The sequence below is a fragment of the Heterodontus francisci genome, chromosome 13 (genome assembly GCF_036365525.1).
Source record: "Heterodontus francisci isolate sHetFra1 chromosome 13, sHetFra1.hap1, whole genome shotgun sequence".
Taxonomy (NCBI): Eukaryota; Metazoa; Chordata; class Chondrichthyes; order Heterodontiformes; family Heterodontidae; genus Heterodontus; species Heterodontus francisci.
In genome coordinates, this window is record NC_090383.1 from 69,290,261 (window position 1) to 69,315,099 (window position 24,839).

At 46.5% G+C, this 24,839-nt stretch overlaps 1 protein-coding gene across 1 annotated transcript in view; it reads left to right on the plus strand.

Annotated features, from left to right (window-relative positions):
* The first annotated feature begins 1,053 nt into the window (after positions 1-1,053).
* nrxn1a (neurexin 1a) overlaps positions 1,054-24,839 on the plus strand; it is a 2,153,831-nt gene continuing 2,130,045 nt past the window's right edge. The window contains exon 1 of the mRNA XM_068044956.1: positions 1,054-1,140. The gene's annotated coding sequence lies outside the window, so the exon portion shown is untranslated. The remainder of the gene's footprint in view (positions 1,141-24,839) is intronic.

Consider the following 24,839-nt stretch of genomic DNA (forward strand, 5'->3'; position numbering starts at 1 on the left):
CACATGAAAATACTACAGAATAAAAAAATGTGCAAAATTTTCAATTGCAGTTTCATTTATCATCGGATCTTAGTGGTCAAGCATGAGAAGATGACCTGAGAGACAGCTGGTTATGAACAGTGCTGCTTGAACTGGTTGGAGTTTCAGGACCACATTTGTCTTATCCCGAACTGCGTGCATTTTGAGCTTCCTGTTCAGGACATCGAGTACTCTGCTAGGGCCTGAACATTCACGCTACACCAATGCTCAGGAGGTGCTTTTTTTATTGAACACCCAAGCTCCAAAATAGTTTCATCGGTCAAGAGGCGTTGTTACAAGTATGAATGCAGTTTTTCTTGTTTGAAAAATAAAATGTTTTCCCAGGAAGCGCATACCTTATGCACGCACTTAAGAATGCAGCAAATTGAGTTCACTCCACCGAAGCGTCATAATTGTGTACGTACTAGACATGTATAAGAAACTGCATTGCAAGCATGTGCTTTAAATAAATACAAGGCGTCCATGGTATTAAACTGGGGAAAATATCCTGTCGCTTCAACAGCTTTGTGTCATATCAGGCTATTATTGTACCCGTCAATATTTATAAATATTTGTTTGAACTGGAAATTATTTCCAAGGCAGACACATTTCGATGTTTTTGGTGATCTAATTGGAACCGCTTCACGAGGTGCTGCTTTGTAATACGGAACTAAATATCTATTATTCTACTGTCAATATTTAGCGCAAAACGGCTGCATTTTCTAATGGAAATGAGGGAGTCTCACGCCTGTGAGTCAGTCCTGACAGATCTGTCACTTGTGGAGGGGGTGGGGAATAAAAATAGCACAGGTAACTTGACAATGATGACACCCACTTTACGGTAACTGGGACTTTAGCCGCGATAATACATTTGGGGGGGAAAAAATAGTTGAGGGGCTATTTTTGCACAATTTGCCCTTTCAGTCTTGTATCTGGCTGGTGCTGTGCGGCTGCGCACGCGGCCACGAGCTGGGACTGGAGCAGCGCGTGGGTTTGTTCTGCTTCCCGGTACCTGTGCTACTGGAGCCTAGCTCCCGGCGCTAGCATCGTGGTTCGTGGTTCGCGGTTCGGTTCCCGGGCCGCCATCCAGGGCAGCCACCTACCTCAGCAACAGCAGCCGTGGTATTTATTTCTCTTGTTATTTTGAGTAAGTCATTTGGGGTTTTTGCTTTGAGGGGGCGGGTTTGGGAGGGTAGTAGGAAGGATGGATTTTCACGCTTTCTCCGTGGTTTGACTTAATTGAGAAAAGGCTGCGACAAAAAAAAATTGCGATTTTAACATTTTTTTCTTAGTTTATTGAGGGTTAGTGCGTCATCTTCTAGCGGTTACGGGCACAGTTCGCTATAATTTCGTAGCACTGTTTTGACGTGTGGCAATATAGATGGCATTTTCTTGGCACTAAGGGAGACTGTCATAAAGATTACGGGAATACCTAATTTTATTGTACCGTATCTTTTTAAATATAAAAAACAAGTATTGGTACGAAAGATCAGCATTCTTTCCCAGAGTATGTTATCGCTTCAGCTGCTTCTTTGAGGTATATGTCGACCTCCTTTCAGGGTTGCCTGTCTCTCCCTCGTTTGCAGCCATGTAGTGATGGAATTTTGTTCGTCATGTACATTCACGGGGAAGCCCAGTTTCAAGGGATTGGCGTGAGGGCAAAACACATTCTGAAAGGTCTTACATAATTACTCCACCGCGTATAAAGATTTAAAGCTCTCCATCCAATATTACCCCCTCTTTTGTGTTCCTGGTGTTCATCGTTGAGTAAAATACTTCCGCATTCGGAACACAATGTAGAGAAGAGTGGATAAACCAGGTGAGTGGTTAAAAGCAGCCATCACTGTGGAAGGGGTTGTAGATTTAGTACGTGGGTCGTGCATTTTGCAGACTCCGAAGGCACCAATACATCAACGAAAAGACGAGATTCCCTCTTTTCTGCAGTTCTTTCCCAATTAATAGTGCAAGGCTACTTACTGATCTATGGGTAGAGTTCCCTTTCTTGGTGCCTTAGATGATAGTTTAAATAAATAGCTGGATATTAAATTGTATTTCTTGTATTTCTGTTGATAGGATGTTCCAATTTAAGAACACGTTTTGATGTAGACCGGTTTGTACCCAAAGCACAAGATGCAAGTGTATTTTCCTACTCCGAATCAGAATTGAATTTACTTATATTTATTTTGGATGTTCCCCATATAATGCAGTACATCTAATTTGCATCACCTCACAAATTACTGCTACGTTTTATAAGTCGGTTTATTATTAATTTTATGGCTTTTATGCATTTTTGTCTAATTGTGTGATATGTGACAAACAAGCTAAAGTGCCTTTAGGTGAGCACCAGCCTCTGCTTCCCAAGACATGGAGCCAAAAAGAGAAATTAAGATGCTAGACGCATATCGGTGGCGTTTTCCCTTTAAAGAGTGTGTCAAACTATAGCATTCTTTTGTCTCATCATTTCCACGCTGTATTTTGCCGTGGTACATTGGCAATTAGATTTCCTGTCATGATGGCACTTCAGGCATTTTGACAATCCAGGAAAGGTGTGATGGCTAATTAAGTGTAGTGTGAGAAAGCTTAAGACGTGCGAAAATCAAAGACAAAAAGCGTGCTGACCATAAAATGCTTCGTTTCGTTTCTTCAAACATGGCAACAAGTTAGGTTGTTCCAGTCATTGAACGAACTACTGTTACTCAGTCAAAGTCTGGGGTAGTGATGCACGCCAGATATATGATGACAATTGTAAAATTCACAAATGAAGCTAATGGAGCATACTCAGCCAAATGGACTAAGTGGCCATGGATCCAATGGTATTAAAATGCATTTTACAATATCACTGCAGGACAGCAGTCTTGATACTAGTCCAAATGTAGGAATTACAGATTTTCACTTTCATATTTGTGTGTTTTGAACTGCAGTTGTATTCATTTTGGAATCTATAAGTGTTAATCCTCAAAACATATCTAATGATTAATTTATAATTAAGCTTAATTTTTCATTTTGTTTTATCAATCATCTAACCTATCTTTAATTTCCCTCCATGCATCATTCTCTGACAGTGATCAACTGTTCGCAGACATCCTTCCAACAAATGAGACATTGAAAGATATTGAAAAGTTTGGTTAAATATCAACTTTAATTTCTCTTAAATTATTTGTGGAGGGGTAAACATTTTTAATAATGGACTATCTGAGATCAGGGGGCTCCTCACATGCGTCAAAGAGGCATATGCTAATATGTTGTTGTATAGTGGGTTCAATCTAGACATTTCTAAGTATTGTCAAAAAGGGGAGATAAGTGCAGTGACAGCCATAAAGTGGAAATATGTTGATCTATATTGTCAGTTAAAAGGGTTACAAGAAGAGTATTATAGACTATTTGAAGCATATTATAAAACAGCTAGTTAGACACAATCTGAGTGCAGAAATGTTAGGCAGAAGCTATTCTTAATGCATAAATATTGAATGAGAGAGAATTGGGAAACAAAAGGGACTATATAGGTATTGCACTTTATAGTTTTTCCTCTGTCTGTATCTCTTTTGCACACTCTCATGATCTCCTTTGTTCTTTTTCCAGCTTTCTCCCACCACGCAATCCCTCTTTCCTACTGCTGTCTCAACAGGATCAACACCTAGCATTATCTTTCTTTCTCCCTCTCTCCCTCCCTTCACCCTCCTCCCTCTCTGGCATGCCCCCACTTATCTCTCTCTGGCTCCCCCCTCTCTCTCTGGCTCCCCCCACATGCCCCCCCCCCCCTTACACATCTATCTCCGGCCCTCCCCCTCTCCTCTGGCTCCTGACTCTCCCCCCACCCCCTCTCTGGCTTCCTGTTCTCTCTCGCTCTCTCTTTCTCCCCCTCCCCCTCCCCCTCCCCCCAGATGCCCTACCTCTCTGTTTCTCTCTCCCTCTGGCTCCCTGCTCTCTCATTCTCCTTCTCTCCCTGGTGTCTCTCTCGCTCTCTCTCTCTGGCTCCTTGCTCTCTCACTCTCTCTCTGGCTCCTTGCTCTCTCACTCTCTCTCTGGCTCCTTGCCCTGTGGCTCCACTCTCTCTCTCTCTCTGTGATTCCCCTCCTCTCTGACTCCTTACTCCTTTCCATCTTTCTCTCTCTCTGTCTCTCTCTCTCTCTCTTTGGCACTCCCTCCCTCCCTCTTTCTCTCTCTGGCTCCTCTCTCTTTTTTCTCTGGTTCCTCTCTCTGTCTTTCTTTCCTGTTTCCCCCCTCTCTCTCTCTGGCTGCCCTCTCCTTTCCCTCTTTTTTTCTAGCTCCCCCCCCCACCCCTCCCCTTCTGTCTCTATCTCTTTCTCTCACTTTACTGCCCCTCCCACCTCGTGTGTGTGTGTTTCTCTCTCTCTCCCTCCATCTCACTTTCCTGCTCTCCCCCCCCCCCCCCCCTTTCACTCTGGCTCTTCCACCACCCTCCCCCTCCCTGTGGCTATCCCTCACCACTCTCCCCCTCTCTCTGGCTCTTCCCCCTCACCTCCTCTCTTTCTCTGGCTTCCCACTCCCCAATCTGTCTGGTTTCCTCCCAATCCTTTTCTGTTTGGCTCTTGCTCCCCCTCTCTCTTGCCGTACCCCAACCCCGCCTCTCGCTCGCCTGCTTTCCCCGTATTTCACTCCTGCACCCTTTTTCTCATTCTTGCTTTTGCCCTCTCTTTCGCTTTTTCTTTCACAATCTCTAGTAACAGGATTACTCTTCCTCTGCTCATCAATAGAGTTGTCCTCTTTCTTCCACCCATTTTCCTCTTAATTCCCTTTCTTCTTCATTTCTCTCCTCTACCCCACTCAACAAGTTACCTCTTTTCCCTATCCCCACAAAAATTCAATCATGCTTTCTTCTCCCTGTTTTCTCTCTCACTGTGTCAGGTTCAAACTCTCTTCCTTTTCTCTTCCAGGGTCATAATCATTTGCACATCTCATCCATTACAACAGTGACTACATTTCAGAAGTATTTAATTAGCTGTCAAGCACCTTAGGATGTCCTGAGGTTGTAACCGGTGCTATGCAAATGAAATTCTTTTCTTCTTCACCTTAGCCAGATTATGTTCTTTTTCTTTCCTGTCCTCTCCATCTTACCAGAACTGCCACTATTCTTCCCTTTCTTCCAATTCTTCTCTAACTCTCTTTAACATAACTGCATATCTTTCCTCCCCTCTGCCTCAACGGGGACACATTGATCCCTCTCCTTGGCCTCAACAGGTTGGCAAAGTCTTCTCTCCTGTCTCAACAGCATTGCAGTATCTTCTGCGCCCCTCATCTCAATAAGGTTTGTCTTCTCGCCATCACATCATTGGTCTAAATATACCCACCCCCAAAATGCCATAGTTGGTGTATTATAACTGCTTTTGCCTGTGCTTATTCTTGCATGCCATAGCTTGTTGTATCATTGTTATTTTTACTGCTAGTGTGTGCTCTGCCTTTCATTTTTATCTGCAAGCAACATTGTGGGGCATCAACCAGAACTATTTAAATACTTCCGTCAATTTTAAAGGCTACTTCAGGAAATACTCAAATATCTGTGTCTCTTGTCTTAAAAGCTGAAATATACTGGCTGCAAATTTGATAAGGCCTGAAAATGAGCATGTTGCTTCCGGTGCAGGTAGCACACAAATTTAAATGATTACTGCACGCAGCCAGCACAAAGCACACTGCTGAGTGGCTGCATGTCTGAGCAGGGGGCGCAAAATCATGAGAAGCAAGCACCACTTAAAGCCAGCCTGCACCTCTTAAAGGGAGGTTCATTCTGCCTGGAGCAGATGCTGGAAGTGGCTGGGCAGAGAGCATGATCTAGAAGAATACTGAATGATTGCATGATGTGGCAGAGTACAGAATCCAAGATTTTCTGACACTATACTGGATGCCTTGGTCAAGAAGGTGCAAAGGAGGAAGATGTCTCTCTGCCAGGATAAACTCTGGACAAACTCTCAGAAGGCAATGGGAGCAGATAGCTGTGGCAGTCAATGCTAGGAGTCTGGCCCCAGGACCTGGATGCAATGCTGCAAGAAATTTAATGATCTCACACAAGCGGTCAAGGTCAGTAAATGCTTCATCAAATGCCATATTGCACCAACTGCCCCACAACTTCACATATTGCTCAATGTACCACACCCCCATCACTTACCTAACATTCATATGCCTCACCTCACTCCGACACCCTTCACACTGCTGCAAGTCTCACACCCACATCTCTCAGCTAGCAGACATTGCCAGCTGTTCAACCAAGCCTTCACATCACATGAACACATAGCACCACAGTCACTATTGCACTTTCCTCTTTCTTGCAGGACAAGGTGATGCATAACCAGATGCTGCAGCACCTAACTGGGAGGGGACAGGCATGCCCGCTTGTCCCCTGCCCCGTAGGAGACGATGCTCACCATCGTTGGAGCGGCAATGACTAAGGCCCTGGCCACCAGCGGGGCTGAAATCGTTGAAGAAAGACAGTATGCTCACACCTAAACCTCCTTGTCACATCCCACTTCCCCTCCATTCCAATTTCTCTTCTGATCTGCAAGCTGCAGATGATGTAAGCCTGACCTCGTTGCTTTCTCCCCTCCTCTCACCACAACCTTACCCTTATACCTTTCTCCTTTCAGATATCTAACAAATGCAACCTGGCCAGGCAGTGGTGGAAGAGAAAGAATGATGAAGAAGAAACACCATCACTGGCTCTCATGCTCACAGCCACCAGCTCAGATACTGAAATAAAACAAAATACTGCGGATGCTGGAAATCTGAAATAAAAACAAAGTGCTGGAAATACTCAGCAGGTCAGGCAGCATCTGTGGAGAGAGAAACAGAGTTAACGTTTCAAGTCTGTGACCTTTCATCAGAACTGAGAAAAATAAAACATGTAATAGGCTTTGAGCAAGTGAAAGGAGGGAAGGGCTCTTCTTCCAGCCCAGACTGCTGCCACGCATGCTGAGGAGGTGCAATCCGAAGCCGAGCCTTCTAGGGCCAGAGTTGATTGAGGTCATCCTGCAAGGCCTTCTGCTTTCTCCCCCAGTGAAAGTCAGCAGCCTTCCACCAGCCATGCTGCAGCCACTGGAGTAGCACTACAACTGGCAAAGGCACACTGAAAACAAACACTAAGGAAAAGCACGACGGTGATTAATTGACTTTTGTTTAGAATATTGGATAGTTTGATTTCTAAGGTCGGTTTGAAATGGTTGTTTTGTGGTGGAATTTATTTCAGCATTGTCACCAAGCAGATACTGTGATGGTCAGTAACAGAGGGAAGATATAATGTGGGGCTGTTAGTGATTAGGGAATTGGGGTTGTGTTCATTGGAACCACAGTCGGATGAGCCGATCGTGGAAAGCCCAGCCAGAAAGGCCTTTGCCTTCAGTCCTTGCTGCAGACTCCATTCCCTAGCAGCTGACTCCATCACTCTCCCTGGCAACTGTCTGAGTCAGATTGTTCCTAACATATTTGACCCTGAAATGAGCTTCTATCACTAAGACCGCCTATTTCCACTTCCATAAACATCACCCAACTCCGTCCCTGCCTCAGCTCATCTGCTGAAACTCTCTTTCATGTCTTTGTTACCTCTAGAATTGGCTATTCCAACACACTCCAGGCCACTCTCCACATTCTACCCGCTGTAAAGTTGACATCATCCAAAACTCTGCTGCCCATGAACTTACTCGCACCAAGTTCCATTCACCCATCACACCTGTGCTAACTGCCCTACATTGGCTCCTGGTCAAGCAATGCCTCGATTTAAAATTCTCATCTTTGTTTTCAAGTTGCTCCATGGCCTCACCCCTCCCTGTCTCTGTAATCCCCTACAGCATCACAATCCTCCAAGATATCTATGCTCCTCTAATTCTGGCCTCTTGAGCATACGCGCTTTTAATTGCTCCACCATTGATCGTTGTGCCTTCAGCTACCTAAACCCTGCACTCTGGAATTTTCTTTCTAAACCTCTCTGCCTTGCCACCTTTCTTTCCTCCTTTAAGATGCTCTTTAAAACCTACCTATTTGACCAAGATTTTGGCTAACTGCCCTAATACTGTCTTATGTGACTCAATGTCAAATGTTGCTTTATAACCCTTCTGTGAAGTGCCTTGGGATGTTTTATTGTGTTAAAGGTTGTTGGTTTTGTCTTCCTCCTTCCTCTCCCTTATTCCACTCGCCCTAATTCTATACCTGGTGGCGGGGGCTGTGTCCTTGTAATGCCAAGGTTGTGAGACTGCAGCAGACCACAACGAATCATGACAGGTGCTCTGGTGAGTACTGACGAACTCCTCCAGAGTGGTCCGAGCAGCGGAAATATTGCTTAAGCACCCAGAGCTGTGCTCAATGACATTTCATGTGGCAACATGGCTCTTAAGTGCGTGCTGGGCATATGTACAAGGTTTGCACACTGGGGTCATGAGCCAAGTAGTTGGCAAGTAGCTCTTGTCACCCAGCCATCCTCTGGTTTTTTATGTGGCTCAGTTGCTGATAGTTCAGTAGACAGCTGCCAGGATACATTGACTTGCATGATGCGCTGAATGTGGTCACTGGACGTTGAGTGGGTGGAACCCCTTCCCATTGCGACACATCCCAGAATTTACATGCTGTGCCTGCAAAGGGACGTGTTTGCAGTGCAATGACATCCTGCAGCACAGGGAAGCTTGCAATGCTGGTGAAGCTGCATGCTCGCTCCGGCAGCTTCTCTTTGGCAAGGGAGAATGAAACGTATTTTACACACACAGCTTCAGTGACCACCCTTATGCAACAGTGAATGGCAAATTGGGAGATATCACCTATTGCAGACTGGAAGGAGCTCATATTAGGTCATGGCCATAGTTTCTCAGCCAATTGCAATTCTATTCTTGTCCTCTGAAGCTGCAGTTTGGGCTGTAACAGGTGGCAGGTTTCAATGAGCATCTGCTTGGTGAATTGGAGGTGTCTAATGCACTGCTCTTCACTGAGTTGAGAGAGGAGAAATGCTGCCTTGAAGACTCTGGGTGGATATGACCTCCTGCTGAGATCCCTTCTTTCCCTCCTCCTCCCCTCTTCAAACAGCTTGTCCCCCTCTGTGTCACCTTTGATCATTGTCCCTGTTGTGCTGCAGGTCAAGGGGGATAGAAACTACTGTACTCATGCCTGGGAGCAAATGGTCTGAGCAGACACTTGAAGTCAGAACCAAGGCCTTCTGCACATGCCATACTGCTCCCTCTAGACTTCCACAACTTTAATCAGCAGTATAAACCTCCAAACACTTCTATAAACTCAGCAACAGCCAGTAGAAATCAATCAGCGACTAACCTGAGAGTAGTTGATGTTCCCTTTAAATGGACCTGCTGGGTTTTCTTCTTGCTGCTGAACACATGTTCAGCTGTGCATGTTTAAGAGAAGGCATGAGCTAGAGTGTTCTGGTGGAAAATGGCTCTGATAGAGTTAAATCAGCGTTACATGCTGACTGATGTCACGATCTGCCTACTCTGCATACTTCTGGCACATGTGGGCAGAATTTAATGCGGCCATTAAAATTGGGAATGGTGACATGTTGGGGGGACAGAGAATTGCATCAGAACCAACTGCCCGGAAATCTGATGTCGTGACGTCGGTTCCGTATTTTATCAGCGGCGGGAAAGCACCATAGTAACGTTAAAGCCCAAACGTGATGGGGAGCTATTTTAATTTACTGAACGGCTCTTGTAAATGCATTTAAATATAATGGGTTGCAATTTAATGATAGGCTCTCGAATGTGTGAACAGTGGGCGGCACTCACGTGCCTTCAGATTCACATCCATTAAAACTTGATGGCAGTGAGGCGAGAGGCCATATTGCCATGACGGGGAAGCAGTCCTGAGCATTGCTGCATAGGGGGTTTGGAGGCCTTTGTCAGACTGTTTTGCTGTCGGCTCTGCAAGGGGTTTCGAACTGTCAGTTTTGCAAGGAGGTTCTGGGGCTCTGCAAGGGGTTCAGGGTCCTGGGGCCTCAGCAAGGATTCAGTGTGGGTGTGAGGGGTCTCTGCAAGGGTTCGGTGTGAGTGTGTGGGGTCTCTGCAAGGGTTCAGTGTGGGTGTGAGGGGTGTCTGCAAGGGTTCGGTGTGGGTGTGGGGAGGGGTGGTGGTGCTGCATTGGGTTACCAAACAGCTGTGTGGCTTGGTTGATCGGTGAAACAGCTGGAACAGTGGGCGAGCCATCAGCAAGTTTGGGCTTTGAGGTCCATCAGGGACTCCGCCGAGAGAATTAGCAAAAGCTCAGTTGCCAAGGCAGAGTCGTCTCTGCAGCGACAGCGATCTCCAGGCCTACAGATCAACTTGTGTGGGTCTCATGCACCTTGTATTTCTGGACCCCTGTGATATGATGTGATGCCTCCGATGGAGGGAGAGTCAAGAGGCAGCTGCGCCTCTCTGTGAAGCTCCACGACACGGGCAAGAGCAGCCTGCCAGGCCAAGAAGGCTCCACATTCGCCAGAGAGTGTCCAAGCACTATTGTCAATGAAGACTGTGGTGCTCCAGGGAGCCCATCACCAAATTGTGCTTTGCTGCAGGACTGGACTATGCCAGTGGCCCTGAAGGTCACCATGGCTCTAAACTTCTGCGCATCTGGATAATTCCAGGGATCCACCAAGGACATGTGTGGGGTCTCACAGGCAGCAGCCCACCACTGCATCAAGTAGGTGATGAATGCCCTATTCAAGAGAGCGCTACCGTACTGACTTTGACAGTCAGGCCAAGCAGGCCACCGGGTTCAGGGCCATCACTGGATTCCCCCAGGTGCAAGGTGTGATAGATTGCACACATGTGGCCATCAAGGCTCTCAAGGAACAGCCACCTGCCTTCATCAACAGGAAGGGCTTCCATTCAATCAATGTTCAACTGGTTTGTGATCACCGAAAATGTTTCCTGCAGGTTTGTGCCTGCTTCCCAGGAAGCAGCCATGACACTTACATACTTCGACATTCCCAGTTACCATAGCTTTTCAGGCACCTGGCTCACCTTCAGGGATGGATTCTCAGGGACAAGGGGTATCCATTAAAGATTTGGCTTCTTAAGCCTGTGAGGAACGCTTGCAATGCAGTGGAGGAGAGGTACAATAATTGCCACAGCTCCACTCTAGCGATCATTGAGTAGGCCATTGGGCTATGGAAAATTAGGTTCCGCTGCCTCGATCAATTTGGTGAAGCCCTGCAGTATGCCCAAGCGAGGGTTTCGTGTATCATGGTGGTCTGCTGTGCTCTGCGCAATCTAGAAGTTCAGAGGAGGGTGCCTGAGTGACATTCAGCCACCGACGAGGAGGATGCAGAGGGGGGAGAGGGGCAAGCAGCAATGGATGTTGAAGACATGGCGCTTTGGTCCAGACAGGTTGAGAGCTGTGCAAAGGAGGCAAGAGACAACATCGTAATTACCCATTTCCAGCATCTCTGATGTCCACCCACTGAGAATGTAATAAAAACTCAACTTCAGGCAAGAACTCTGTCACCTCCTTTCCATCTGTGTTCCCTAACTTGCAACCAATTGCAATGCGTGCTAGTGCCCATGGGAAAATATATGCTAATGAGGGCTGTGGTCACATTGGCATTGCATTAAGGGGGAAAGGGTGAAGTCAGCAGCTTACAATTGAGGCATAATGGAACATGACATTCAAACACTGATGCCTAATGATGTGTCTAAAAGAACTTTTAATTGATGACGGCATTACATATTTTGAGTCCCAAGTGTGACGAGGTGGTTTTCTTAAAATGTTTGCGAGTGCTGCTACGCGTTGTGATCCCTGCAACAACAGTTGGACTGGAGCTATGCTGCTGATCAGGCTGCCCTTTGGCTTGTGATCACTTTGGTGGGAGTCCACTGGCCGCCTGAGGCCTGGAAGGCCCTGGCTGCCTGAGGGTGTCATGCAGTGGTGCACATTTCTCCTCAGGTATTGTGGCTGCTGGAGCTGGGCTGACTGGCGTAGGGGCTGAGGAGCCGGTGTTCACACTTGGAGCGTCCTGAGGGGAGTCCCCAGTTGCGGAGGGCAGCCTCTCCTGCTCCCTTTGAAGGCTCATTTGAACCTCCCTGCTCACCAGAGAAGGTCAAGGCATGGGAGAAGTCTCCAGGCTTCTATTTCTTCTCTCGCCTTGCCACTGCTGCAGTTCATGGCCAAAGTAATGGTGTGCAAGTCTGCACGCAGCTGTGGAATCTGGCTTTCCATGAGGTTTGTCAAAGTCTCAATAGAGAAAGACATGCTGACACATGGCAGCATTCCCTGTGCTGTTGACACCAGAGGCTATCATCAGCCAGGGGCTCAGCACTGGCCTGGTCACCCATAGTCTTCTGACTGTTAGAGGCCTTGACTGTCTCAGCCTGAGCCAGCTGCTTGGATGCATGTGTGGTTCTCTCACCAGCCTGTGACCCTGAATCTAATGCCGAATGGTTACCCAACAAGGTGAACTGATCTGCGTTTGTGGAAGGTGCAGGAGAGTCATGGGACAGTGTATCTTCTGAGTGGTCTTCCTCCACAGAGGTGGAAGACTGTCTCCCAGTGGCTGTAGTTTCCTGCACAGTCCGATCTACATGAGAGAACATAAACATGTGTGTTAGGCTGTGCAGATCTTGTCATGTCAAACATGCATGATGTGGTTTGCCTTAATTAATGAGAATGTTGATGGATGCCAATTCTCACTCCCTAGTGCAGGGACTTCAGCCTTCCTGTCCAAAATTGCACGGCCGCCCTGGGCCCCCACCAGTTCCAAGGCCTCTTCCTCGGGGGTGGCGAGAGGACGCAGATCAGCGAGTCCACTGCCAGTCCTGTTATCTCCCTTTAATTGTGGGCCCTCAACTGCAATAGGAAGGTTGGAAATAGTAGAGATTGGCAGAGAGATCAACATGATATTTCTGCTAGTGTCCAACCCTTGTCCCCTGCTGGGGATCTGATATCTCTCATGTTGACACAAGCTATCAGGGGAGTTGATGGTGGTAAGCTATGAAGGATGGTTCCTGTGGCCGAGATGCAGCCATGCATCTGTCAGGATGAGGTCCTCTAACCTTGCACCTCTGCCATCGCCAAAATAGTGCCACCTTCCCCAAGTCAAGCACCCTCCCGCGTAGTCACATGTAATCCACAAAAAGGTGAGTGGTATGGAGCACTCACCTTGGCAGAATGCAGTAGGTCATTGACCCTCTTCCTGCACTGGACCCAGTTGTGCTGGGTGACCCCACGGCTGCTGACCTCCTCTGCAATCACTTGGTCAGGCGGGGGGACCTCTTCTTGCCATTGCAGGAGAAGAGAACCTCCTCCCTTTCCTTACAGCTTTTAGGAGAATCTGCAGGGGGACATAATTGAACCATGGGGCCACCCTGTGTCTTGCCTCGGCCATTGTCCTCTGCTCTCCTCGGGGGGTTGGTGTTTGGGGATTACAGCAACCAGTCACGATTAGTTTAAAGCTCCTCCAAGGTGACAATGACTCTAAGGCATGAGTGAATGCAGGGCTAGCAGGCTTTTAAATGTAGCACCTGCACCTGCACAAGAGTCATCTGATGCCATTATAGGCGACCCTCATCCCGCACCCCCAACCTGATGATGGGGGCGGGGGGGGGGCCGCGTCTCCAATATTTAAAATGGCCACCGTGTGCGTGATCACAGTAGAGCTGCCACACACATGACGGATGGGAATGGCACCCATTTCCACGCCCGAAGCAGAATCAGTAAAGTCAGCCCGCAGTCTGCAATCGTACTAACGCCCTTACCAAAATGATGATCAGCGGCAGAAGTGTGAGTGCGTGGACCCGAAAGTGTGCCTGTAATGTTGAAAATGCAACTGCATTTTGCAGTCTTCAAGTTTAAACCTGACATTCAATCTAACCATTTTGATCCTTTATTAAAATTTCAACATTCAACCTCATCAGGATATATACAGTCATCTTGTTACTCTGCTTTGTAATGACAGGTGATGATGTGACATTGTGAATGGTAACTGCTGCACTCCCTTGACGTCAATGCTGAATTAAGCACTGATTTTCAATAACATTTTATTTTATAACCATGCTGCCCTCTCAGTGGTCAGTACTCGTAAATATTTTAGCCTAGACATTATTAGGACATTTCTTTGTCCACTATTATAACAAAGATGTTATGCCATTCATTTTAAACAGGTCGACACCTCCATTAAAGCAGCAGACAGGTTAAGTGTTCATATGCTGATATCACCAACAGTAATTTCTAGCTTTTATCTCATCTCAGCAGCCAGTGCTCCAAAATTATTCTGCATTGTATGGCATTAATGAGCATGGTCAAAGGATCTCAGCTACCCAAATATGCAGAGCAGTTGCTGAAATATTTTCAAAAAATCAAAAAGGTAGGTTTGAATTCTTTTTTAAGCTTACTAACTTGAAATTCAGAAGGGATGTCTATTCAGAATTATCTCTTCACAATCAAGATTCACTTGTTTTTATGTCATAGCACTGGACACACAGAGAAGAATTTTATGTTCTTCCCCGCGGCGGGTTTGGAGGTGGGGTGAGCAAAAAATCGGGTGGGATGGTGGGGGTGGGTGGGGGGGGGTGCGGGTAACCCTGCCACCTTCCCGCCTCCGCTGAAATTTAGTCCAGGGTGGGATGGCCTGTGAATGGCCTACCCTCCCTGCCACCAATTGAGGCTCTTAACTCGGTAGTTAACCCCAAATTAAGGGCCTCTTCCCAACACAGCTGCAATTACCCATGTGGCAGGCGGCCCTGTCGCCGCACGGGAAGCACGGCACAAAAAACCTTGCGGGCTGCTTCCCGGCTGCAGTGTGGTGCGGGTGTCCCTCGTTCAAAGGCACTTGGTGCCTGAACGAGGGACATGGCATCGGGAAGGGAAGAGTCCGCTGAGGGTCACCCCCTGCCCTTGCTACCAACACCCTCCCCTGTGATCCCCACCCCGCAAAACCCCTGCCGCCCTGACCTACCTTGAGCCTGGTTCCAGCACTGCTCCTCGGCGTCTCATCGCTACAGCTACAGCAGTAGCCACTGCCTCCGTGGTGGCACTGCAGCTGCCGACCTCTGATTGGCTAATAGCTCTGCAAGGCTGGGACTTCCAGCAGTGGGGTCCTAAATCGTACAGAAGGCCCGCTGCAGTCCAGTTAGGTGCCTGATTGGCACTAAATTTGGTGGGCCTTCTGTACAAGAGCTGGCGCGGGGATCTCGGTGCATTGGTAGAGTGTAAAATTTTGGCTATGGATTTCCAGATTTTAAACTTCCCATTATAGGCAGTTGGCAACTGAAGGACAGCCAGATGTAGGTATGGGGTGGGGTGGAGATCCAGGATATGCTCTCCAGAAAATGTAGAATTTTCTATTAAAAATTATGAATTTTGGTTAATTTTAATCACTTGCATTTTCAATAGGAAAAAAAGTTTTGATTTTCAACAGGCAACCAGACAGTTATTTATCTGAACATTACCTTAATCACTCTCATATCCAAGCCTCCTCACCACCTAAGTTCAGAAAGGCACTCTATCTGCTAAGGTGTCTATTCAGAAAATATCTCACTGGAGTCTACCACACCCTGACAATCTTTATTTTGTTAACAAAGGCTCTGATTTTTCTGTTCTTGCTTCCTATCTGAAATCCTTGTAACTCCAGCAAATACATTTTGTGGGCAAAATAAATCAACGTTTTTCTTGTGAAATGCAAACGAGCTGACGCATGGGTTGAAAAGCTAACTTGTTAGCTTAATAAGCGGTTGGTTGGCATATATAAGAATGTAAAAATAGCAGAGGAGCAAGAGAAAGAAAGGCATTAAAGGAGTGAGAGATTAAAACACTTGTAGAAGGAGCAAGAGAAATAAAAAAAACATAAAGTAAGGAAAAAAGTGATGGCCAACATGACAAAATTGGAGTTTGGACTGAGTGTTATGACTGTAAATACACAAAACATTTAAAATAAAATCAGAGCTGCAAGTATGAATAGCTACAACAGGATATAATATAGTAGCTATAAGAGAGATAAAAGCAAAATACTGCGGATGCTGGAAATCTGAAACAAAAACAAGCAATGCTGGATTCACTCAGCAGGTCTGGCAGCATCTGTGGAAAGAGAAGCAGAGTTAACGTTTCGGGTCAGTGACCCTTCTTCGGAACCCTATAAGAGAGCTATAAGAGAGATGTGGCTTAGCTTTGGACAGGACTGGAAACTTAATGGGCTAAAAATTTATTCTCATAGTGCCTCTTCAAAGTGTTTCCATATAGAACATATCAATTCCCTGGGGGCAGACAGCACCAATAGCCACCATGGGTGGAATATTCCTGCTCCTGCAGAGGTAGGTTTGAAGGTGGAGCTCAGAGGAAATTTATATATGAGGGCATCGGATCAGCCGTCTGACACGTTCCCGCCTCTGGCAGTGGTGGACAGCCAATTTGAATAAGTAAGTGCCCAACTGTGGGAAGATTAGGGATGCTACCAGATCTTCCTGATGCGGATGGGACCTCCTGCTAAGACCAAGGCCTGGCAGGTGCCTGGTGGTGGCTTGCCAGCAGCTGCAATGGAGCCTCTCTCAGTTCCCTCTACCACTGGAGGCGCAGGGATCAATGGGTTTGCCCTCCACAGGAGTAGCCTGGCAGCTGTGGCCACATTTCAATTTTAAAAAGTAAATACCCCTTCAGAGGGTGCCTCAAGATGGAGCTGCCCTCGTGGTTCCCATCCTGCAGCAGCAATGCCCACCTCTGCCAGTGGGGTTGCTGTTCATCCTTAATATGGCAGTGGACCCAGAGGCGGCCAATAAGGAGGTTTCCTCCTAGAAGATTATGCCAGTGGACGGGTTGCCAATAAATGCGGGGTTAGGATCCAGAAATGGTCCCGCCCCAGGATTATCCTTAAAGGGCATTAGATTACACCTGTAGAAGCCTGCAGCACTGTCTGCCGTCAGTAAATCAATGTGGTTTACATTGCACTGCTTTGAAGCTAACAAATTTTTAGCCCCATATTTCTGCTTAGACCATTTTCAGGAGAGTTGAGGTGGTGGTACGGCAGTGTTCCTAAAGGATTTTCTTACAGTCCTAGAATTTTTAGGATGTCCTAGTGTGCTGAGACAAAATCCATACGGATAGAATTGAAAATCATAGATTAATAGAATAATACAGCACAGAAGGAGCCCATTTGGCTTATTGTGCCTGTGCCAGCTCTTTCGTAAAGCAACCCAATTAATCTCACTCCCCTGCTTGTTCCCCACACCTCTAAATTATTTCCCTTCAAGTATACAACCAATTTCCTTTTGAATGTTAACATGTTAACATTGAATCTGCTTCCATTACTTCCAGGCACAGCATCCCAGATCACAACAACTCGCAATGTTTATGAAATAAAGTTTCCTCATGTTGCATCTGGTTCTTTTGCCAATTGCCTTAAATCTCTGTCCTCTGGTTACTGACCCTTCTGCCACTGGAAATGGTTTCTCCTTATCGACTCAATAAAAACCCTTCGTGATTTTGAACACCTCTAGTAAATCTCTTTTTAGCCTCTGCTCTCAGGAGAACATCCTCTATTTCTCAGTCGATCCACATAACTGAAATCCCTTATCCCTGGTATCATTTTTGTAAGTCTCTTTTGCACCTTCTCTGAGGCCTTGTCACCCTTCTTAAAGTGTGGTGCCCAAAACTGAATACAATGGGTGGAATTTTATGCTCTCCCCAGTGGTGTTCTTGGAGGCAGGGACAGCATAAAATCTAGTGGGATGGTGGTGGGGAGGGTTGTGTGCAGGGGGTGGTGGGGTCCAGCTACAATCCCGCCTCCGCTGAAATTTAGTCCAGGGTGGGAAAGCCCGTGAACGGCCTTACCGTGCCACCACCACTTGAGACCTTAACTGGGTAATTAACCCCCAATTAAGGGCCTCTTCCCACCACAGCCGCAATTACCTGCGCTGTGGGCAGCCCTGTTGCCGCATGGGAAGCACAGCATAAAAAACTATGCAGGCTGCTTCCCGGCTCTGGAAGGGGAGTGTGTCAATGGTGTGTTCCTCTTTCAAAGGCACTTAGTGCCTGGACGAGGGACCCAGGATCGGCAAGGGGAGGCCTGCTGAGGGCCATCCCACTGCCTTGCTGCTGACCCACCCCGTGAAATCCCTCCCTGCGAGATCCGTCCCACCTGACCTATCTGGGGGGGTGGATCCTCTGATTGGCCAGCAGCTCTCCAGGGGCAGGACTTCTGGCGACAGGGTCCTGCATCCTGTGGAAGGCCTGCTGATGTTCACTTAAGTGCCTGATTGGTACTTAATTCAGCAGCCATTCTGGAAAGGAGACGACGTGCGGATCTTGGCGGCAGTTTCCTCCGACATCGAGCCCCAGCCGCCAGCATAAAATTCCCCCAAATAATTTAACTGTATCACTTCACACTTCTCTGTAATAAATTTCATCTGCATGTGCTTTCCCATTTCACCAGTTACCTCTCATCCCAAAGTCTCTTAATATTGTTACGACCAGGTTACGATTTAGGGGTCCCTTTCAGCCTTCACCAGGCCTTATTGTAACAGGGTTTAATTTTAAACACCCCATGTTTTTAGCTCCCCCTTGGTGAATCCTTGTTCACCGCTTTCCAATTATAAAGCAAAGAAATCAGCACAAACAGGCTTTCTCAGGTTTAAAGAAGAAAAGTAAAATTTTATTAAACTTAAACTTGAACTCCAATTCAGTTAGCGCCTACGGATACACAATGCGCCCAAGCTAGCATGCGTACGAGATACACACATATAGAGAGGGACAGAAAAGAGAAGAAATAAAGTGGAAAAGTTTGAGGCAATATCTGAAGAGTTTTTGTTATGGGTCTTTGAGCTCACTGTAGAGTCCTTGCTTGTAGGTAGATCTGTTCATGTTCAGTATTCTTCTTAAACCTTATTCGCTGTCGGAGACTTTACTCTCTTGGGATTCATGTGTCTTCAGTGGATTTTTGGAGTTCCGTCAAAAAGAGATGGGAGCTGACAGACAGGCAGGAGGTCTTCAGTCCAGGAGCAAAGAGCTGTCTGCCAGTTCAAACACTGTCTCTATAATTTAAAACTCCCCAAGTTGGCCAGCAGAGTAGTCACATGACTGACTGGTACAACCACTTCTGGCTTTGTGGATTGTCTTTTCCTTTCAAGCGCTGTCTGTTAATATACAAATGCATTTTTATTCCAGCCAAGGTCTGCCAATCCTTGTAATAGGCCTTCTCTTCTTCCCAGCAACAATTTGAAATTTAATGTCCATGTGGAAAAATTAATATACCTCATTCTTGGCAGGTGGGGGCCTGCATGACACCTCCACACCCAGGGGAATGAAATGCGGATTTGAAAGAAGGCACATTTCATGAAAAGGGTTTAGAGAAAATATGAGATACAGCACCCCATGCATTTCTCTCATTCATTCCCATTCATTCATGAATCCTAAAACTTACAAAAACTGTTTTTTCTTGGTGCCAGTGCTGCTTTAATTTCCCCCTTTTGGAATCCCAGTAACCATGTGGTTCTTCAGGGAAGTTTTTCTTCAGTTTGTCCATTTTCATGGCTACCTAGGGTCTTTGTTCATGCTGAGGTAATTGTTTTTTAAAAGCATCAGCAGTGGGCGGGTTTATCCTGAACTCTCGTTCAGTGCTTTGCTGAGTCCTACAAAGGCTTTTAACTTCACGGGATGGGTGTTCCTTGTTTCTCTGACTGTGGTGGAGTATTCTTTGTTCATCTCTCCTTTGTTCTCTGGGACACTCCTGTCTGCAGGTATGTGTGCAGACTTGACTGCACTCACCTGTGGTACTTCAGCTAGGTGAGGCATCACCCTCATGGGTTCCTGGCCTGCAGAGGCCTTTCTTTGTCTCTGCAGGTTCCTGTAAATGGTGTTAGCAACTCTGGTGGGATGCTTCTAGAGTCTGCATTTATGTAGGAGGATGTGGGGTCTAACCTGTCAAATTTTATGGGGTCGGCTGTCTGGACAGGAGAGGTTTTCATCTGGGATTCCTCCCGGATTTCCTTTAACCTGCCCTCTTGGTCACTTTTTCCTCTTCCCTTTTTAAACTTTTGCCAGCCTTGTGCCAGCCTGTGCCCTTTTGTTTTTGGCGGAGATCCCTTACAGTTCACCAGCCCTCTGCTTGAGGGTTCTCCGAACACCGGTACAGGATTTAGGGATGAAGGTTTCACTGTAGGTTAGGGTTTCCCCTCAACCTAACACATGACAACTCTTGCAGTACTCCACCACATCTTTGTGGAGTTTTGGCCAGTCAAACTGCTATCTTATGCGGGCTTTGGTCTTTCGTATACCAGCATGTACAGCCACTGTAGTCTCGTGGGCCCTTCTTACTATTTCTTCCCGGTACTTCTGCGGCGCCACTAACTGGTGAACTACTGTTCACTCTTTGCTCTCAGGTCTGTGAGGAGAACTCCATTTCCTTATCAGCACAGTGGCGCAGTGGTTAGCACTGTAGCCTCACAGCTCCAGCGACCCGGGTTCAATTCTGGGTACTGCCTGTGTGGAGTTTGCAAGTTCTCCCTGTGTCTGCGTGGGTTTCCTCCGGGTGCTCCGGTTTCCTCCCACAAGCCAAAAGACTTGCAGGTTGGTAGGTAAATTGGCCATTATAAATTGCCCCTAGTATAGGTAGGTGATAGGGAAATATAGGGACAGGTGGGGATGTGGTAGGAATATGGGATTAGTGTAGGATTAGTATAAATGGGTGGTTGATGGTCGGCACAGACTCGGTGGGCCGAAGGGCCTGTTTCAGTGCTGTATCTCTAAACTAAACTAAACACCTCATTCTCTAAATAGTAGCAGTCAAGGAATCCTTCTGCTTCACTTTCAGACTGGGCAGCCTGTGCTAACTCTTGCAATATTAGGTCAGCTCGCCGAGCCTCAGCTAGGGAAAATTCATTTAATTCATTCCCTGGGTCTCCTAACTTTCCAAAGGAAGTCTCAGACACGCAGACCTCATGGTCATCTGCCTACTGTGCCAATGGAGTCTCCTGTGGGGGAGCTGGATTCATCATGGCCTGATCTATTGCACATTCAGGGAAACTGCAGGGGTCCGTCTCCCGCCACGGCCCTGTCTCTCTAACCTCCTGCGGTCTTTCTTTCAATACTGGGGGGACTACCACCTTCATCCCCACCAGATCATTACCTAGGAGCAGGTCAACCCCATTCACAGGCAAACTTGGGACGATCCCTAAAGTCACCGGTCCTGAAACTAGGTCGCACTCCTGGTGCACATGGTGTACAGGTGCAGACTGCCCTCCAATACTATTCCCCGCTATTTTGGTATTCACTGTACTCTCTGAAGAAAGGTCAGGCCTTTTCCCAGGAAAAGAGATCTAGTGGCACCTGTGTCCCTGAGAATTACTGTGGGCTTGCTGGCCTCTCTCTCTCTCTCTCTCAAGGGGATGGGTTTACTTTCCCTTTGGACACAAAAACCTGATAACCCTCAGGAACCCGATTAAATGTTCCTGCACTTACAGTAGTATGCTTCTGGGGTCTCACTCTTACTGCAGTTAAAGCCACAGCTTGTTCTGCTGTGCTTTCCATTGGTCCCTTCTTCACTGAGTGGGTGTGCCCTGATCAACCCTACCAGTTCCCTTTAGTTTCCAGCAGTCAGCTTTTAAATGTCCTGCTTTATTACAATGGAAGCACACAGGTCTCTGGGTCTCACCCTTGCTCACAGCACCTTCCTTTTTGGCTGGAGGAGGGTCCCCTGTGTCTCCTGCTTTCCTTTCTCTCCCAGGACTGCCTGGGCTCCTATCAGCCTCCCATCCTTGGTCCATTTCAGATTTGTGGGGGTGACTAGGCAAGGTTCTCCCCTGGGAAACCGACTGATAAATTAAAGCAGACTCATCAGCTAGAACGGCTGCTTGCCGGGCTCTCTGAACCCACTGCTCCTTTACATGGGTCTTTATGGAGAGTAGGAGAGAGTTTTTAAGTTCCTCTAACAGAACTACTTCCCTGAGTTTCTCATAACTGAACTGTACTTTAAGAGCCCTCAACCACTGGTCAAAAGCCAGCTGCTTGCTTCTTTCAAACTGGGATATAAGTTTGATTAGCTTGCTTCTTGTGGGTTCTAAACTTTTGGCGATAGGCTTCGGGTACTAATTCATATGCCCCGAGGATAGCATTTTTGATCAGTGTATAATTTGATGAATTCTCATCTGGCAACAGGGAATAAATCTCATGGCCTTGTCCAGTTAGCTTGCTTTGTAGTAAAAGAGACCAGGTCTCAGCTGGCCATTTTAGCTGCCATGCCAGTTTCTCAAAAGCCACAAAAAACTCTTCCACATCTTCCTCATTAAATTTTGAGATGAGATGAGCCAGTTTTAACAATTCTGTGCCCAGCCCTGAATTACACTCCTCCATATGGGCCATGCTTTCACTGGGGTTACTCTGTCATCCCCCTAGTTAACTCAAGTTGCTTTAGCTCTCTTTCTTCGCATTATTTCTGGAATATTTTTTCTCTCTCTCTCCGGCCTTTCATTTTCCTTCTCCTGTCTTTTTCTTCATGTTGCATCTGGAAGGGTCTTTCTCCCTCTCCTGCCTCTCTCTTTTTGCTGTCTCTCCCTTTCTCTTTCTCTTTTTCTGTCTTCTAATTCAAGTTTCCTTTGTTCAATTGTATCTTTGCTCGCAGTACCCTGCCTGGGTCTACGTCTAACACTTTCTGCTTCTTCAGATTCAAGGGAAAAATGGTTGGCCAATAGCCTTAGGAGTTCAGACTTCCTAGCCTTGTCATGTACAGTGATCCCACACTGCTCACCCATTTTCCTCAACTCCTCCATAGACAGTGCTTTTAACTTATCCCATGTTACTTCACCCTGGCTTGGAGAGCTATTAGCTTCAGTTGCAGACATGTTAGTTATCAAGCACACACAACCACAAGAAAACTTGTATTGAAAACTTCCACTTTATTTTGATTGGGAACAATTTGGCTTCCCACTTCCAATTTCTCTCATTTGTCTGTGGGTCAATTCCAGATACTAGCACCCACATATCTGTTACGACCAGGTGAGAAAGAGGTCTAGGGCTCCCTTTCCGCCTTCACCTAGCCTTACTGTAATAGGGTTTAATTTTAAACACACCATGTTTTTAGCTCCCCTTGGTGAATCCTTGTTCACCGCTTTCCAATTATAAGGCAAATAAACCAGCACAAACAGGCTTACTTAGGTTTAAAGAAGAAAAGTTGAATTTTATTAAAACTTAAACTTTAACTCTAATTCGGTTAACACCTATGGACACATGACGCGCCAAGCTAGCGTGCGTAGGCGATACACACATGTAGATAGGGACAGAAAAGAGCAGAAGAAATAAAGTGGAAAAGTTTGAGGCACTATCTGAAGAGTTTTTGTTATGGGTCTTTGAGCTCATTGTAGAGTCCTTGCCTGTAGGTAGATCTGTTGAGGTCCAGTATTCTTCTTAAACCTTATTCGCTGTAGGAGACTTTTCTCTCTTGGGGTTCATGTGTCTTCAGTGGATTTTTGGAGTTCCGTCAGAAAGAGATGGCAGCTGACAGACAGGTAGGAGGTCTTCAGTCCAGGAGCAAAGAGCTGTCTGCCAGTTCAAACACTGTCTCTATAATTTAAAACCCCCCAAGTTGGCCAGCAGAGTAGTCACATGACTGACTGGTACAACCACTTCTGGCTTTGTGGATTGTCTTATCCTTTCAAGCACTGTCTGTTAATATACAAATGCTTTTTTAATCCAGCCAAGGTCTGCCAATCCTTGTAATAGGCCTTCTCTTCTTCCCAGCAACAATTTGAAATTTAATGTCCATGTGGCGAAATTAATATATCTCATTCTTGGCAGGTGGGGGCCTGCATGACAACATCCTCCTTATTGCTACATTTCCAAGTTTACTGCTGTATCGGCAGTATCCTGTTATCTACAGAAGATGGATGCAGTGTACTGATTTAATATCACAGCCATGCCCTCTGCCTCCACAAGAAGATCTCCTAATTGTTCCCTGCTCGACCCCACCCTTCCTTTGACTACCCTTTTATTATTTATACGTTGATAGAAGACTTTTGTTTTCTCTTTAATATAAGCTCTTTATCTATTCTCATACTCTCTCTTTGTCTCTCTTATTCCCTTTTTCAGATCTTCACTCTACTTTCTATATTGAACTTGGTTCTCAACTGGGTTAAGAACCTTAAAATTGTCATAAGCCTCCTTTTTCTGTCTCAATTTACCATTTTATCTTTAGTCATCGAGAATCTCTAGGCTTGGATACCCTTCCTTTCCTCCTTCATAAGAATGTTTCTACTCTGTACCCATACCTTCTCTGCTTTGGAAGCCTCCCCTGGCTCAGTTACTATTTTGCTTACCAATTTTTTATTCCATTGTACCTGGGCTAGTTTCCTTTTCAACTCACCAACGATAGCCCTCCTCCAGTGAAGTATTTTTACACTTGATTGTAGCTTGTCCTTTTCCATAACTATTCTAAACCTGATGTTATGATTCTTCTTCTTCTTTGGCCTCCTTGTCTCGAGAGACAATGGGTAAGCGCCTGGAGGTGGTCAGTGGTTTGTGCAGCAGCGCCTGGAGTGGCTATAAAGGCCAATATTAGAGTGACAGACTCTTCCATAGGTGCTGCAGAAAAAATTGTTTGTTGGGGCTGTTACATAGTTGGCTCTCCCCTTGCGCTTCTGTCTTTCTTCCTGCCAACTGCTAAGTCTTTTCGATTCGCCACACTTTAGCCCCGCCTTTATGTCTGCCCGCCAGCTCTGGCGATCGCTGGCAACTGACTCCCACGACTTGTGATCAATGTCACAGGACTTCATGTCGCGTTTGCAGACGTCTTTAAAGCGGAGACATGGATGGCCGGTGGTTCTGATTCCAGTGGCGAGCTCGCTGTACAATGTGTCCTTGGGGACCCTGCCATCTTCCTTGCGGCTCACATGGCCAAGCCATCTCAAGCGCCGCTGACTCAATAGTGTGTA